The 18,826-nt window shown below is 44.8% G+C and overlaps 1 long non-coding RNA gene across 3 annotated transcripts in view; it reads right to left on the bottom strand.

Annotated features, from left to right (window-relative positions):
• Positions 1 to 762: 762 nt before the first annotated feature.
• The window catches only part of LOC309646343, a 62,135-nt gene continuing 44,071 nt past the window's right edge, over positions 763 to 18,826 (bottom strand). Inside the window, exons 4-6 of one of the 3 annotated variants that reach the window (XR_014255299.1) lie at positions 7,849 to 7,974; positions 4,885 to 5,314; positions 763 to 3,994 (exon numbers count right to left, since the gene is read on the bottom strand). This is a non-coding gene — a long non-coding RNA (uncharacterized lncRNA). Of the gene's footprint in view, positions 3,995 to 4,884; positions 5,315 to 7,848; positions 7,975 to 18,826 lie in introns of those variants that run through there. The other 2 variants (XR_014255301.1, XR_014255300.1) reach the window with 2 other exon arrangements.

Below are 18,826 nucleotides of genomic sequence, written 5' to 3' on the forward strand. Positions count from 1 at the left end.
CCCAGGACTTCTTGAAAATAGCTCACTTTACTGAAGGAAATCTGGTTTATAGGAAAGTGTTTTGGGAAAACTGCAAGTCTCAGAGTATTCAGGAGAGAAGCTTGGCAAGGATATGGATGCATCCTACAAAAGAATGGCCACCGCGACCCTCGCCTAGCTCCACGGAGTCCCCGCCCCAATTTGCCATCACCATCCACCTACCCTGGGCAGAGGGAAAGGATAACCTTCTCCATTCCAGGCTCAAAGCCATGCAATCAAGTATGTCACCAAGATAATACTCACCCTTGGGATCTTAGTCTCTGGGTGGATGAGAACAGACTTAATGACTCCAGGACTGGAATTAGAGCCCAAGTTAGTAAGTGTTTTGTGACTGTGGTGAGGGAACAGATCACTTAGCCCAGTTCTATTAAAATATGTAGTAAATTATATCAGCTGGTAATGGCTCCAGTATGGCAACTTTAGCAAAAACGAAGAGACAGATATTTTACAACTGGATGTTCGTTCTGCCTCTCTTTCTTTCTGCGTACCTCCCCCCTCTGCCTACACACAATGTGTATATACATTGTATGCACACACAAACACCCAGACACACACACACCTTTACTGGAGCCCCATGATGCTTTACTCTTCAGAGAGGCCATGGAAAGAACATGGATATTTTAAAGTCAAACAAACAGAATTGTGTTAGCATCCCATCTTTTCCACTAATCAGCTGTGTGACCCCATGCAGCTTACTTTACCTCTCTGAACCTCTATTTCTTTACTTTTTTTTTTTTTTTTTTTTTTTAAATAAATTTATTTATTTATTTATTTATTTTTGGCTGTGTTGGGTCTTCGTTTCTGTGCGAGGGCTTTCTCCAGTTGCGGCGAGCGGGGGCCGCTCTTCATCGCGGTGCGCGGGCCTCTCACTGTCGCGGCCTCTCTTGTTGCGGAGCACAAGCTCCAGACGCGCAGGCTCAGTAGTTGTGGCTCACGGGCCCGATTGCTCCGCGGCATGTGGGATCCTCCCAGACCAGGGCCCGAACCCGCGTCCCCCGCACTGGCAGGCAGACTCCCAACCACTGCGCCACCAGGGAAGCCCTATTTCTTTACTTTTAAAACAGGAATCTCAGTAATACTTATGCCAATCACCATGATGGGCGTGACAAGTATCAGTTGCATACCTGCAGTTTGTAGGGTGACTAAACCTCCTTTTTCATCCCAAGGAGCCTAGAAGTCAGTGGGAGGAAGGGGCTGAGGGCTCAGGACGCCGGAACATTTTTCAGAGTCGTGGCAGCCGTGTCCTGGGAAAGTCATCTCGAAAAGAAGGCCGGTTGGAGGTGTTTGGTGATAATTTAAAATCACAAAGAATAACATGTAACCCAGTAATCTTTGAAATACCCATTAGCCCAAACCCTTAAGGAAAAAGCAAAGAGAGCCACGGCATCATTCAGCACTAGATTTCAGACTGACGTGCTTTAATCCAGCTTTTAAATTTTTAATTATGTTAATCTAATTTTAGACAGTAATGAGATTGTGGTGCACAGCATTTATTTCCATTTCAGGTTGTCTCCTTTCCTTCTCAATCACCCACTCTCTCCAACAGTGCTGGGCGCTAGAGCCAGCCAGCTTCCTCTTCCTCGGAACGCTGGCAGTCGCTTCCCACCGTGTGTCTGCCTGGCTGCTCAAAGCACGGTCTGCCCACCGCAGCGGCAGCATCGCCTGGGAGCATGTTATAAATGCACGATCTCGGGCCCTGCCCCAAATCAGAATCTGCACTTTCAAAAGATCCGTCAGGTTGTTCTTGAGTCCATCAAAGCGTGAAGTACTGCATTTGAGGACTCTATAGACACCAGGTGATCTTTCTAAACATGGCTGGTCCATCGCGCCATGGGCCACCATGGGCTGCAAACCAGGCCGAAGCCAACTCCTCATGCTTCCTGGGTTCCTGTAGTTATTCTTGTCTTATTTCAATTGGGCTTGGAGATATATGTCCTTTGGCAACACAAGATTTGTTCTTTCTCTGTTGTCAGCCACAGCTAAAGGGGCCCTTGTAAGAATAAGCTTAGTGTACCTTTATTCTGTATTGACTGTGTCAGCTCTTGTTCTCAATGGTTTATTGATAATAGCTCATGTAATCCTTGCAGCATCCCTGGGAAGTGGGTGCCACTATTATCCCCATTTCACGGATGAGGAAACTGAGCCTAACGAATGTAAGTGACTTTCCCAAGATCACAGTTAGTCAGGTTGGCACTCAAGAGTCTGAGTCCAGACCCTGAACCTTTATCAGTGTGTGCCCTGGGGGGACCTCAACCCAAGTGAGACTCTGATTCCTTCACTCAGCAGATATTTCCCGAGCGTAATGGGAAAATGCCAGGCATGTGCGAGGCACTGGGTGTAGGAGCTTAGTCTAGCTGGAAAGGACATTAACCAGATAATTACACACACACACACACACACACACACACACACACACGCACACATGCACAAGTATGCATACGTGTACTTTCAAATGGGGAGGGTGTTAGGTAGAAGAGGTGCACCTCTGGGTATGGGTATGGGTGGGCCCCCCCAGGAGAAGGTCTTTGAGCTCAAGGCTCACCAAAAAATTAGCCAACAATGGGGCATGAACAGTCCAGAAGGAAAAGGCATGTGCCCTGAGGAAGGGATACCTAGGATATCCTGTGAGGGTACAGGAAGCAAAGGGGATGGAGTTGTCCAATGCAAGGAAAGAGAGAGGTCCCACTGGGAGGGCCTCAGAGGCCATGCCGAGAAATCCTTATTCATGGCCCCCTTATCTCCACACAGTCCCTTTCAGTGCTCTGGGATTTCTCCCTCTCCTGCCTCACCACACCCCTGTCCCCTTGCCCCTACTCCAAGCTTTCCCCTCCCCTTCCTTCTCTTTCATGCTCTAGCCCTGTTACGTGTCAGCACAGATTTGCGGCTGTAGTCATCAGGTCAGTGTTGGTTGCATGTGGCAGAAGCTCAACTCCAACTGGCTTAAACCTAAATGGCTAGCTTCAGGAACAGCTGTATCCAGGTGCTCTACAATGGCATTGGGAATTCCCTCTCTTCATCTTTGGACTCTGACTTCTTGGGTTGGCTTCATCTCCAAAGGGTTTGATGGCCCCCTGCAGCTCTGGACCTAGACACCCCATTGGCTTGTTACCAGCCAAGAGGACCTAAGTCTCAGTGGCCCAGCTTGGGTGATGTGCCTGCCCCTGAACCAATCAGTCTAGCCAGGATGTGCTAACGCTTTAGTTTGCCAAGCCAGGGGACCACCCATGGAGCCCAAGGTTCCTTAAGGCTCCTAAGAAAGAATTCGAATAGTGGATATTTCAGGCGTGATGAGCATGTGGGGAGGCGGCTTGAGGAAAGAGAACCATGGCTGGCTTCTGGGTGTCCTCATCCTTGACACAGTTCCTAATAGCAGGGGCGACTGAATCATCCCTTCTTACAGGAATTTACTTCAATTATAAAATGCCACTGGTTATTTTTAAAATATTGTATTAAAAGTAGACTTTTATCATAGAACACATGCTGGCTTTAGAAATGTCAGCATGGTAAGGAGAGCATCTTAAAATCAACACGATGGTATCTAGTGCTTTAGTAAGCATGAGGTTTGGGGTGAGGCACTGAGAAAACCCTAAGTAATAAATTCTCGTCTTATTTTCCCAGAGTTGCCACGTTCCGCTTCCTCACCCCCAGCAAGGTTGCTTATGACAGCTGATAAGGCTACATTCATTATCTACTGAGGATAAAATTCTGTATCTTGGTGGAGGAGAGAAGAAGGAGACTGACAGAAACAGGGTGGACAGAGGCAGATAAATGGAGAGAGCAAGAAATAAAAACTAAACACATCAAGAGTGGGCTTACATGACAGTTTAGGGAAATGCCCCAAGCACAAGTGTAAAGTTAATCATGATTCATTTGTAAGTGGGTATGGTTCTTAGGCCAAAGGACAGGAAGCACTTTGATCTGGAATCTTCTTAGGAACTGTGGACTGTTCCTATGCCTGGAAGGGGAGAGAAAGAGGTGGGTCAGAGATGAGAAAGGCAGGTCTTCTGGGAGCTTCTTCCTCTTTCCCAAGACAGTGCAGGCAAACAGCCTTCACCTCCAGGAGGAACTGCCATGGCCCAGGCACGAGGCATCTGCAGCCAATGCACACACATCCACCCCTGTACTGTTGTTGATAAGACGTTTACAAATTCAGGGAGAGAAAAATGTGGTCATTTATACTGCCATGTTGTAAAGCTTGACATTAGTGGAGATATTAGTCCATGAATCACAGAAGGAGGTAAAACTTCAAATGGATATAAATGTCCATTAATAGTGGAAAAGTTAAATAAATTACACTTCATCCATAGCATGGAATAATATGAAGCCATTATAAAAATGAGCTAGACCTCTACTGAGTGCCACAAAAAGGTCTCCAAGAAATACTAAGTTAAAATAAAAAAGCAAATTGCAGAACAATACATATAGTAGTATTCCATTCATTTATGCTAGGAAAAAAAATAGCTGTGTATGTAAATGCACAGATAAAGGATTTGTACCAAGCAATACCAGTGATTATCTCCTGGGGGGAATTGAGCATAGTAAGATTGAGATTTCCATAATTTCTTTATCCATTTATATTCTTTAAACATTTTCTACTATTGGGCTCTTTTTCAATGAAAAACTATATATATATATAGTTTATATAAAACTAAATATTTATATTTATTATTTATGTATATAAATATATAAATATTTATATTTATTTATATAAAACTAAATATATACACATATATTATACATATACCTACCATGTGAGAAATAACATTGTGCTTACCATACCATGTGAGAAATAACAATGAAAGTTAGTGATTTGGGGAAACAAAAAAAGTTACTTAGCTTACTTACCTCCAGGCTCATTAATATCCCCTGCCTCCCACCCTCCACCACCAGGACTACTGATATGCTGCCTCTGGCTGCCCTGGCCACTGTGGTTCTCCTGCCCAGGCTGGAATACTCTCCATCCCATCACGCTCCACCATTCTGTTCTATCTACAGGGTTGTGCTCATATAAATGCATTTTGTTCAAAAACATGTAGAATCCAGAGATGGTACTATAACCACAATTGCCACAGTGCATCCATGAGGATAGGCGTGGGTAAGCTGCAGTAACAAATGAGCCCTAAATCTCAGCGCCTCAGAGCAGCAGAGGTTTATTTCTTGCTCATGTTTCATGTCAGCTCTTGTCACAGGTCAGATCGGACTCTGTGTCAAGTTGTCTTCAATTCCGGGGTCAAAGTTTAGTCTCTGGAGCAGCCTCTGGGATGTTGCTGGTCTCCTGTCAAAGACAAAATGAGATCACCATGAACCACACAATGGCTCTTAAAACTTCTTCCTTGGAAGAGAAGAGGCCCATGTCACTTCTGCTCATATTTTGCTGACTCAAGTCACATGGCCAAGACCAAGACCAAAGTGTCAGAGAAGTGTGATCCTCCTGGGGCAGGGAGGTATGATGGGGAAGAGGCAGCAGATACCTTTCAACAGTAATACGGCCCCTCGTGCGTGGTTTTCAAACACTTGAACCACAGCAAATATTCCTGGGGTGCCTGCTATGTGCTAAGTACTGTACCACATGGAGGGGTATGAAGACAATTCATAATGATAAAAACTAGAGATTTTTATGCCTTATGACACCAGATACTATGCTAAACATGTTGCATGCATTAATTCATTTAATCCTTAAGTCAGCTATTACTGGACATGAGCAGCCTGGGGCCGAGAAAAGTCAAGTCACTTGCCCAGATACACACAATCCCTGCCCTCCAGGAGTTTACAGTCTGCAAGTGTCCCAGACTTTGAATATGAAAGCTGATCCACACTTCATGCTTTTCAAGAACTTATTTATTACTGTATCAATCACCCACCATATACAAGAACTGAGCAGGGTTCTTAGGATACTTTAGAAGAAAAATATCATCAGGACATTAGTTCTTCCTATCTCTCTATTAGCTATATGACCTAGGGAGTTACTCAACCCCTCTCGGCCTCCAGATTCTCATCTAAGACTGAAGATGATTGTGGAGCCTGCCCTTCATTCAACAGGATCCACTGAGCGCCTCCTCTGTGCCAGACATGGTTCTGGATATCAGGGCCTCAGCAATGAGTGGATCTCCCTCTACCCTTATCGGGGGCTGAAAGTCTAGTGAGGAAATAAAGAAATTAATCAACATATAACTTAATGTTGATATAATAAGTGCTATAAAAAGTAAAAAGGCAGAGAAAGGAGACTGGGTGATAAGGGTGCTATTTTAAATAAAGTGGTCAGCAAAGACCTTACTGATGAGGTGATACTTGAGCCGAGACCCAAATAAAGTGAGGGACAAGCAGGTCATGTGAAGTTCTAAAGAAGAATGTTTCTAGTGGAGGAAATAGCAGATACGAAGCCCCTGAGGCCAGGCTGTGTCCCATGCGTGTGGGGAGCAGAGGAGGCCAGCGTGGAACGGCTGAAGCTGGTGAGCAAGGTGGAGAATGGCAGGAGAGGGAGGCAGGACCAGATCGTGAAGGGCCCCATGGGCCATGGAAAGGGGTTTCAGTTCCATTCAGCCCTGAGGGTAACATGAGATAACCCCTGGAATGTGCTGAGCACTGTGCCAGGTGCATAGTAAGCCTTCAACACATGAGTGGATGTCAGCAGCTCTTCATGCCATCGGTGCCCAGTGACTTATACAGGGCCTTTATGTGCTAGGCATTGTCCTGGATGCTTGGGAATCATCAGTGCACACGGCATACAAAGATGCTCTCGTGAAGTTTGATTTGAGTATGAGAGCCAGAAAACAAAATAAATAAATATAATAAATAAATAAGTAAATGGTGAGGCATGTTAGAAAGTGATAAGTGCTATGGGTAGCAGATAGGGAAGGGGGTTCAGGCATGGGGCAAAGGGGTGTCAGGCTGTGATGTTAACTCCTATTGCATGGGTGAGTAGGCTTCAGTGAGAACAAAGACTCAGGTGAGTTGTTTAGGGAAGCAGATCTCTGGGGGAAAAGGATTGCAGGCAGAGGGAACAGCTGGAGCAAAGGCCTGGAGGCGGAGGCGTGACTGATGTATTCCGTGGACATCAAGGACACCAGAGAGGAGCAGGGGACGAGGTCACGGTGGTGATAGGAGCCAGATCACGATCATATAGGGCCTCGCAGGCCACTGTAGAAACCTTGGCTTTTGCTCTGAGTGCTGAGGGTGCCACGGGAGGGTTCTGAGCAGAGGAGGGACATGATCAGAGGTGGGTTCTAACAGGGTGGCTCCAACCTCTGGTGGAGAAGATATTGGATGGAGGGTGATTGGAAGCAGGGAGACCATTAGGAAGCCAGAGCAGGAATCCAGGTGGGGGATGCTGGTGGTTGTGGCCCAGCTGGTAGTGATGAAGGTGATGGAAAGGAATAGGGTTCTGAATATATTTTGAGGTTAGAGCCCCCTCCCCAGAGCCCTGTCCATTTCCTCCACCCCCAACCTCTGTATTATTCCTGCCATGAACAGTCGGGGAGAAGGGAGGTCACCATCAGCGTCCCATGCCTGAGCTCTAAGCTTGGGACATCACGCTCATCTCTAGTCCCTGCTTTGCTGGAGAGCTCTCCGTTTATTAATGCCGGCTGCTCCCACCTCTGACAGCATGGAAGCAGTTCCATTAAGCTCAGATTGGCAATCTGAGGCTGGGTGAGATAGGAGCACAGGATAAAGATGATAGCAGCAGAAAGAAAGACAGCCTTTATATGAGAGGAATCTCATCTCTCAGTCCTCCCCTGGTGCTATTTCTAGAAGGGCCCCCCTGTTTAATCCTATATACACCCCCTTAAAGTCTTGGAAGAGTGATCTTACCTGATTCCCTGTTATCATGCAGACACGCATCTTGGGTCTTTCTTTTTAAAAGGAATTAACGCATTCTTGCTTTCCCACGTCCCTTCATTTATTCGTTTTGCAAATAAATTTTTAGTGTGAGGCATTCTGATAAGTGATAAAGATAGAGTGGGCACAATCAATACAGCCCTTGACTGTGCAGAGCATATAATTGAGTAGACAGATGATGAATAAGTAATCCAACCTATAAACAGTGGAACACTGTAGTCAAGAGGAAGCAGGGGTTAAGGTTTCAGACTTTGGAGCTAGTTGCTTGCTGGAGGATATTGGGCAAGTTACCTAACAATTCTGTGCCTCAGTTTCCTCACTTGTGAAAGGAGGGATAATAGGACTGCCTACTTCACAGATTTAGATGTGTTGATGGATTGAATTCACACTTACAAAGCTGTTATGGAAATATCCAACACATAGGAAACATCGTCTGAGTGTTTGCTACTATTATCATAAGCATTTAATTCAGATTATGATTATTCTATGAAGGGAATTTATAGGGTATGTATAAAGGTGGAGAAGATCAAAAAGGGTGTGGAGGGTGACTTTAAGGTGAGCCCTGAAGCATGATGAGGAGCCAGCTTTGCGAACGTGTAGGGGGAGGGGCCACGGGACAAAGTGTTCAGGCAAGGGGGAGGGTGTGGGCAAAGACTCTGGTGCAGGGAAAGAGGCTGGCTCTTTGGGGAGTGCAGAGAGGGTTGGGCAGGGCACAGTGCACCTGCAAATCCACCTGGTCCTTTCCTGAGTCTTAGACACCAGGAGGCAGGCGACGGGGGGACTGACTGAACTAGCCACTGGCAAGCTTATTGCCCTAGAAGATTCTGACATGGATCCTTGTCAAGTGGTCCTTCCAAAGCCCAAGTCATTGTCAATCACTGCAGGTGTTTGTCCTCTTTTCCTGCTTTGTGTATTGAAGATGCCTTTTAGGGCCCATATCCAGCTCACAGCCCTGGGACCTGATATCTACCCCACCCCTCAGGGGTCAGCTCCTGCAGCCATGTTTGTTATATCGGACTTTGACCCCAAGCATAGATGATTGGACAAGAGGGCACAAAATGGGCCAATCGGATTCTCCCCTGGGAATTTGGAGTTGTACTTCGTTGTCTTTGCTGGTCATTTATGGAGACTAGAACTGAGAGAAAATGAAGAAAAAGTGGGGTGGCCACATTTGGATTGTGGGCAGGAGAGGCATAGAAGGCTGCTCTGCACAGCAAGGGAAAAAAAAAAAACAGATTAGTTGAGAGCAGCAGAGAGGAGGGAGAATGCAGCTCCAGAATGAGGAGAGAGAACAGAGCAGCCTTAGACCCTGATATGTCCAATTCCTGGTTCTAGACCCTTGAGCCCAGATGTGCTGTAGGAGGTACCCTTGAATACTTCTGAACAAGCTTAGACTGATTTGAGTCAGTTTCTTTGGCTTGCAACCCAGCACCCCCTGAGAACCTTCTTCACTTCCTTGACCATTCCATGAAATGCCAATTACACTGTTGCCAATTAGACTTCCAGGTCTCGGGAGTGGGCACAATAAGGTTTCATGGACAGTCTGCCAAATCTTCCACTTCTATGAGCATTTTTTTGATTATATTTTTGCATTCTTGTTTTAACCCAAGATTTCTTTTTTTTTAATTTTTATTTAAATATAGTTGATTTACAATGTTGTGTTTGTTTCAGGTGTACAGCAAAGTGATTCAGTTATACATATAAATATATATCTATTCTTTTTTTTTTTTTTTTTTGGCTGTGTTGGGTGTTTGTTGCTGTGCGCGGGCTTTCCCTAGTTGTGGCGAGCAGGGGCTACTCTGCATTGCGGTGCACAGGCTTCTCATTGCTGTGGCTTCTGTTGTTGCAGAGCACGGGCTCTAGACGCGTGGGCTTCAGTAGTTGCAGCACGCGAGCTCACTAGTTGCGGCACACGGGCCCTAGAGCACACAGCCTTCAGTAGTTGTGGCGTGCAGGCTCTAGGACGCGTGGGCTTCAGTAGTTGTGGTGCACAGGCTCAGTAGTTGTGGCTCGCAGGTTCTAGAGCGCAGGCTCAGTAGCTGTGGCACCTGGGCTTAGTTGCTCTACGGCATGTGGGATCTTCTTGGACCAGGGATCGAACCCTTGTGCCCTGCATTGGCAGGCAGATTCTTAACCACTGCGCCACCAGGGAAGTCCCTATATCTATTCTTTTTAAGACTCTTTTCCCTTATGGGTTATTACAAGATATTGAGTATAGTTCCCTGTACTACACAGTAAGTCCTTGTTGGTTATCTATTTTATTTATAGTACTGTGTATATTTTAATCCAAACTCCTAATTTATCCCTCCACCCTCTTTCCCCTTTGGTAGCCATAAACTGGTTTTCTATGTCTGTGAGTGTATTTCATAAGCCTTTTAAAGTAGAAAATTCTCTGCAACAAATACATGTGCATTCCAAGAACAACAACAAAAAAATCCAGCTCAGCATGTAAGCTCTTTGTACATGAGTTTATACAAAGAGCAATCGTTTTAGGTGGTTTATCCTAGAATTTCTGCATATCTGGGCATCTAGTTGACCGAAATATTTGAAGGAGCTTAGATCATTTGGACATTGTACGAACAGATCTATACACAGAGTAGCACTTACGGATTTCTTTTTTTAAATTTTCTTTTCTTAATTAATTAGTTGTAGAATTAATACTAATAGTTAATATTTATCAGTTAATTATTATGTGTCAGATACTGCTTTGAGGGCTTGACATGAATTAACTTATTTAATTCCCATAGCAATCCTATGATACAGGTGCTATCATCCCCATTTAAGATGGGAAAACTGAAGCACACAAGATGAAGAAACTTGCCCAAGAATATCTGTTAATAACTGACAGAACTCGAGTTAAAACTCACTTGTTGAGTTCCAGAGTCCAGGCTTTTAGCACTTACACTGCATTTGTCCCATGCTCTACATTTCATAATCCACAGAGCTGGTTCTCTAGCTGATTTTTATAGTGTTATCATGTTTCTGACAGTTACTATTTTATTCCTCTGAGATGTTAGAAAGTCTCTTTCCCCATCTTCTCTGCCACCACTTCACTTTCCCTTCATCTCCAAATATTTGGTAGATGTGGCAGATCAACCAAAAGGCATTATTTGCATATAAAACAGTAGAGCCACTAGGCAAATAATTCACCTAAGGAAATGAATATAATGGCATTTATTTAGTCCTTAGTGTATACCAGGCTGTGCCATCATTATTTCATTTAATCCTTAATTTTCCTTGTGAGGAAGTATAATTATTCCCCCCACTTTGCAGATAATAAAACTCAGACTTAAAAAGGTTATGTGACTTAGTCAGGGTCACAGAACTAGTATATGGTGGAGCCAATATTTAAACCCCTGTTGTATGACACACATGCACACCCCCCCGCCAAAGCCTTGACTGTTAATTACCAAGACCTTAGTCCCAGAACTGGAAGGAAGGACAAGATAGAACCCAGCACAGGTCTTGCAATTCAGACCAGTCCGTCTTGAACCCTAGGGACTCTTGCCTGAATGCTAAAAAGCACAGGCTGCAGTAAAAGAGGAGGTCAAAACCAAAAGCGTTGTTTCAGTGAAATTTCTGGGGACACTGAGTGCACCTATGGTCACTGGTGGGCTTAGCAGTATTTGTTTTGACAGGGACTTTTGGAGTGAGTGGCATTGTGGTTCCAATGCCATCTCATCACCCTTGGTGCTAATGGTGTCCTCGCCCCCTCACCCACAGCGGGCAGTGCAGAGCAGAAAGAAAAAGGCTGGCTTCGCAGGATGGCCAAGCAAACTAGGCTTGTGAGAATAGGCCAGACGTTCCCCCAGAAACTCCCAGAAATGGTGAGGTTGCTGGTACTGTGAGCTTCAGGTGGAGACTGCGGTTATCACCACTGGAGATAGAATGAAGGCAGAGAAATAAGGCTCTAGGACATGTGTCCAAGATGATCCATCGAGTCTTGTCACCTTATGGTCCATCAAACACAGATTACACACCCATCGAAACAACACAGCTTTATTCACTCAAAATTCACAAAACACCTCTCATGTGCCAGGCACTGTAGGATACAGCGCTCACAACAGAAGAAGAGGCAGTACATCCACAGGTAACCAAATCAAGAAGAGGTTATCAGGTGAGAGGGGTGACAATAGAGGCAAAACGACTGAAGATGTTTTCACCTGTTCACATGTGTCAATGCTAAACTAGGAACTTTACTGAATCTATTTAATCCTCACAAAAGCAAAAACAAAAAAAACAACGACAACAAAAAACCAGGTAGACGTTAATATTCTCCAGGGGTGAGAAAACTGAGGCTCAGAGAGGTGAATAACATTCTCAGGGCCACATAGCCAGTAAGAGGTGGTACCAGGTTTCAGGCTTCAACATCCCTCTGGCTCCTGAGCCCGAGTGTGTAAACATCAGGCTATATTGCTTCTCCTGTTTGTCAAGTTATTTTCTTCCTTAAAATGGGCTCCAGATATTCATGGAAAGTTTCCCTTGGAGAGACTCCATTCTCACCCCACGAGCTGACAAAGGCTGATGCTTGCTGAGAAGTCAGGGCGATAGAACACGGAGAGGTGAGGAGACACTGCTGTCTCCTCAGAAGCATCCTAAGGGTTTGTGCTTGTTCCGTAAGTTTTTGTGGGTGAGTTTGATCTGGTTTTTAGTTTTTAACCAAGCCCATAAATAGCTGATGTGGTGAGGCTAACCACCTAGCCCTCCTTTCTGTAGCGGGGTCTGCATCCCAACCTCATACAGCCAGGAGATATGCTTTAGCCTAGAAGGAAATGTCTCAGTCACAGAGCTGCTGACACAAGCATTTCCTTCCTCTGTGGGGAGGCAGGATTCAGAGTGAGCAGACAGGAAGGCCAGGCATCACCCATGCCTGCGGAGACCAGAGTCTCAGGCTTGGGACCCCAAGCAGGGCTGCATGCCAGACACCTCCTCCCAGCTGGGGACACAGAATGGAAATTCAGGTAGGGCGATGTCAGAGCCCGGTTTCTGGTTTTCAAGCAACAGGAACCAGTTCAGGCTGGTGTGAGCTGAAAAGAATGTTACTCAGCCATAAGAAGAAATGAAATTGAGTTATTTGTGGTGAGCTGGATGGACCTAGAGTCTGTCATACAGAGTGAAGTAAGTCAGAAAGAGAAAAACAAATAACGTATGCTAACACATATAGATGGAATCTAAAAAAAAAAAATGGTTCTGAAGAACCTAGGGGCAGGACAAGAATAAAGATGCAGATGTAGAGAATGGTCTTGAGGACACGGGGAGGGGGAAGGGTAAGCTGGGACGAAGCGAAAGTGTGGCATGGACATATATACACTACCAAATGTAAAATAGATTGCTAGTGGGAAGCACCTGCATAGCACAGGGAGAGCAGCTCGGTGCTTTGTGACCACTTAGAGGGGTGGGATAGGGAGGGTGGGAGGGAGACACAAGAGGGAGACGATATGGGAATATATGTATATGTATAGTTGATTCACTTTGTTATACAACAGAAACTAACACACCATTGTAAAGCAATTATACTCCAATAAAGATGTTAAAAAAATTTAAAAAATAAATAAATATAAAAGGTTATTTGTGAGCTCACAGGATCTCCAGGAGGTGGTACAGTGGATTGAATGGTGGCCTGCAAAAAGACACACCCATGTTCTAATCCCTGAAATCCGTGAATGTGACCTGATTTGGGAAAAGTCTTTGCAGATGCAATTAAGTTAAGGATCTTGAGATAAGATCATTCTGGATTATCCAGGTGGGCCCTAAATCCAATGACAAGTGTTCTTACAAGAACAAAGCAGAGACTTGACACAACTGGAAGTGAAGACACAGAGAAAAGGGAAGACCACATGACCAAAGAGGCAGATTGGAGTGATGGGGCCATAAGTCAAGGATTGCCAACAGCCACCAGAAGCTGGAAGAAGCAAAGACCCAATTCTCCCCTAGAGCCTACAGAGGGAGCTTGGCCCTGCCAACACCTTGATTTTGAACTTCTGGCCTCCAGAACTGTGAGAGAATAAATTTCTGTTGTTTTAACCCACCAAGATTGTGGTCATTTGTTACAACAGCAATAGGAAACTAATACCAGTGGAGAGAACCAGGCTTTGAGGCTCCACCAGGAACAATCCCTGAACTCACACCGCGGAACTGGTGCAGCAGCGGCATCACTGACCGCATAGTGGGCCCTACGGACCTTGCAACGTCAGCCCCCTGGACGTTCTACTACACCATTGACCACTGATGCCCCTGGAAGCTGGATGAAAGCTGCTGCCATTATGGGTGGTACCAGCTTCCAAGGCAAAGTCTGGAACAAGCAATCTGATTGGTGGAAACCATGCTTTCACTCTAGCTGCAAGGGAGGCTGGGAAAGGGGGCATCTGGCTTCTGTTGTAAAAGGTGGGAACTTACAGCAGGGAAATTCCCCAAACATAGGAAGGTGCTGGGCAGTCAAAAAGAGGAAGGGGTGTCCTCTAGGGGTGGCTTGCTGGACAGAACCCCATCCTGTTCCCTGACTCCTCCCATTCAGATGAAATAACAGGGAGTCCCCAGCATCTCCAGCTATCATCAGCCCCGGGACCATCTTACTGAGTGAACTGTGCTTCAGGTATAACAAGGCATGGTCATAAAATACTGTAGGGTTTGCTTGCCCAATTTCATTACTGTAGCAGCTGGGTTTTGTTTTTGCTTCTGTTTTTCAGAGTTAACTTTTCTTTTGTTGTTGATATTTGCTTCCTTTTGAAGGCTATGCAGTTATAGGTCACATTGCATGATCTGGCCCTGCCACTCTCCCCACTGCTCCCTTGGTTCCAACCACACTGACCTCTCCACTGCTTCTTGAACACGCCAGGTACCATCCTCCTCAGGGCTTTTGCTCATCCATTCCCTCCTGCCTGAAGTTCACGTCCCTTGAAACTGACATGATTCACCACCTCACTTGATTCAGCTTCAGCTCTTGGCCCAAATGTCATCTCTTTTGAAAAACCTTTCCTGACCACCCAGTTTGAAATAGCAGCCCCTTCCCATCACTCTCCATCTCTTTACTCTGCTTTATTAGTAAAAGCACGCATTACTAACCAGTATAAATTGCACATGTATTTGCTTATCTTTTATGGTGCCTTCCCCCCAACTAGAACATAAGTTCCACCAGAAGAGGAGTTTTTATGTTTTGTTTGCTGCTGGGTCCCCAGTACCTAGGATAATTCCTGGTATGTAGGTGGTGCTCAGCAATATTAGTTGAATGCAGAAATCATATTGTCACTAATAGTTTAAATATTTTCTCTCCCCCACTAAGATTTAGCCATTTTTATGAAATGATTCAATCTTATTATTCTGTATTCCCCCCGGAGCCTAGCAGAGTGCTGAGCACATAGAGGGCCCCAGGGAGTATTTATGAGAGGAATGAATGACTAGGCAAGCACATTCACACTCTTGTTTAACCCAAACACTCGCATGTACAAGCAAGATTCTCAAGTGGAGATTTCTCCTAATGTTATTTCCCAGCTTTAAGCTGGCATCCAGTATAATTAGGTCTGCCTTTCTATAGCTAACTTCTCACGTACAGACAGCCAAAGTGGTTTTGTACACATAGCATCTAATTCTTGTACGTAGCAATAAGCATCCACCTAACTTGTATGTTTTTACTCATTAACAGAAGAGTTCTCTTTTCCCCCAAACAAGAACTGACCCTGACCACCAACCTGTAAAACAGATCAACAGGGAGTGGCTCTGGTCAGGGGACCTGACTCTTGCCCACGGGACCTCTCCTTGTCACATCACAACCGTGAGCTCTGGGTCTTTCTAGCGACATTGGGAACAATTCTAGTGCTGAGAACAAGGAGTGCCTCTGTCTCCTTAAGATGGCATACAAATATCCCTTGTTCTCCTTTCCTTCTTCTGTCATCAATGACAACTCTTCTGGCTGTGTGTCTAGAAGGTGGATAACCTCATGGGAGCTAGCAAGCCTGGGCAGGAGTGCAAGTAAAACAATCAAGACAGCCTAGCTGGGGATGTTGTCCTCACTGCCTAATTCCAGGGGTTTCCTTTTGGCTTGATCGGGGGCCTTTATGAGAAGAGGCTTCTTAACATATATGTATACCTTATATTTATATTATATATTACATGTACATTATAGTTATAGAATATAATGTGTGTGCATATATATATGTATACACACACACACCATGTGTTACACAGTATATTAGAGCCCTAAATGCTCTACATTCCCACATTTACATTGGGCGGTAGAGACTATTCCTATCACACCCATTTTACAGAGGAAGAGATGAAGGCTTAGAGAGGTGATCTTATCATTTACTTAGGGGCACAAGGAGACAGAGCCCTAGAAACCAGGTGTGACTTTCAACCTCTACCTACAGAGGAAGAGAGGAGGAATGACTTCTTTCACCAATTGCATTTGAGAGCTCTGAGATCAGACTGCCACAGCCCTTAACTCTCACTGGGCTCCCAGGTGGCCAATGGCCAGTCCCTAGGAGATGGTGCCCAGTGTCTTGACTTACTGAGATTGCAGCTGGGCTGATGGCTGGCCGGTGTGAACTCCATGCTGATAGGAGGTGCTGCCTTCGAGGAGGCTCTTCCCTCCTATGTCAATGCTGGATGGTGCCGGGGCCCAGCCAGACAGCGTCCATCAATCCACATTTCCTGGGGGCCTGCTCTGCACCAGGCACTGTGCTAGGTGCTGGGGATGTGCAGTGATCATGATGGCCAAGGCCTACCAGGCCAGCAGAGGATCCATAGCCTGCAGCCCCCAGCTGAGCCCTGGGCTAGATGCCTTTGTGCAGTGCATGGAGGCACAGCCCTGGCCTTTATTTTCATGGAGCTGCTCATCAAAAGGTGGGGAAAAAATGCATAAGCCTACTGAATACACCATTCGTATAAGAGTGACAAGGGAGGCACAGGAATGTATGAAAAATGAAACAGCCAGATCAGGGAGAGTCAGAAAAATCTCTCCAGATATAAATATTTGATCTGAGATGAGAAAGATGAGTGAGAGTAAATGATGTGGGGTGTGTGTGTGTGTGTGTGTGTGTATAGGAGAAGGAGGGGCAGAGCCTGGAACCCAAGCTAAGGGAAGAACTTGTAGGAAGAGGAAGCATGATGCTCAAGGCCGTGCAAGAAGTCCGGCGTGATGGGAGCCCAGTGAGCAAAGGGTGGAGCGGTGTACAACGCAGATTAAACCAGGCTACCTTTAGTCCAGTCTCAGTGTGACACTGTGATAAAGAAAGACAAATCTAAACCCCAAGAAGTGGTTTAATACTCACATTTTTCTCACCATATCATGGGCTTATCATCTAAATCACATCTATCCAAGATGCATGGAAGGCTCAGTTTCCATTGGTATTGACATTTGAGCCCTCCATTTAAGCTCCTGTGGATTTTATTCTTTCATCAATAAGACTCAAGGCTCTCACTGACCCTTCAATCACGTTCTGAGAACCTTTGTCAAGTCCCATCCCATTCACCTGATTGTAAATTTTTTTTAATGTCAGTCACTAGATGACACATGATTAAATGAACTAATCCATTTTAGCTCATTTAATTCTTAAAATAACCCTCTGAAATAGGTATTACTGTAATTCTTTCCATTTTTACAAAATCTTAGTTGCCAGAGACAGTCCCGTTGTGTATTCATGTTCTCCACTGTATTTCCTTGCCTTTATTGATTAGTTTTGGACCACATGACTTGTTATAGCCATTGGGCTGTAAGCAAAGTGATCCATGTCACTTCCTGGCCAAGGTAGTTAAGACGCCTCCTCCTACTCTCTCTTCTCCTATTGCAGCAAACATGGAGGCCACGTGGTCCAAATGGTGCACTACCAAGATGGAGGATGGTAGTGTTAATTATGCTTACACACTCATAGTTGAAAGAGTTTTTAGAAGGCTAATACTTCTCCAACATCACAGCCAAGTTCATTTCTTCTTCTTGTACACTTTCAGTAACAAAGAGCTCACCACGTCCTGAGCTCCCTATATGTAATTAAGCTCTGTGTCGAATAGCCCTTGCTTGCAAACAGAACATCTTTCTCAGTATTTAGATAGAAGCACTGTCCTCTGTGAGTTTTCCTTTTCCCCAGCTTAGTTTTTTAAAGCTGTTCCTTTCTTTTGCTTGGTGTTGAGTTCACTCACCTCTCATATCTCAAGCAGGAAGACAGAAGCCCATAGAGGGTAAGTGATGCATCAAAACATAAACCATTCCTTACTGACAGAACCTGGCATTGAACACTCTAAGTTCCCTGAGGGAAAGGATTTGAGTCTGTTTGATTCACTCACTGTTGCATCCTAGAACAGTTCCTGGCACATGGCAGGTATTCAGTTAATATTTATTGAGAAAATGAATGAACCCAAGAGTCCCAACTCTCAGTCACTTTTTTCTTTTTCCTTTAAACAACGTAAAGAAATCAACAGGCAATCATAACTTCCATGCTAAACTCATATCTTGGAACCCTTGGGCACAAAACACTATAACACATCTATAATCCAAATAAAACAAGTATCAAATAGGCTTGGGCTTATAAGGCACTTAAACTTGGCAAAAAGTTTGTGTGTGTGTGTGTGTATACGTATCTTAAAGATGATGGTGAACATATGTTTGACCACCCCACCTCCCATTCCCACAGCTTTAGCTTTGTTGGATCTATAGTAAACCATTTCTCATGGAAAGTGTTCCAGATGCCCTGCATTCTAATTCTCTCCACCAATATCATGATAATCTCTAAAGGCTTATTAAGACACACATATTTTCAGGCATATTTCAAAAGCTTGGATAATAGCTTCATGGATTAGAGTTAAGCACAATAACAGAATGTACCTAGCTTTTGACATTTAAATTATTTACTTTTTTCTTTTTTGCTGCGATGTGCCATTATAATAAGGGTAAACTTTTCTTTTGAAAAGGTGAATACGATTCTGGGATGAAAAATGAACACTGATTAAAAAAACCACAGAT

This window comes from Balaenoptera physalus, assembly GCF_965194825.1.
Source record: "Balaenoptera physalus genome assembly, chromosome: 16".
NCBI lineage: Eukaryota > Metazoa > Chordata > Mammalia > Artiodactyla > Balaenopteridae > Balaenoptera > Balaenoptera physalus.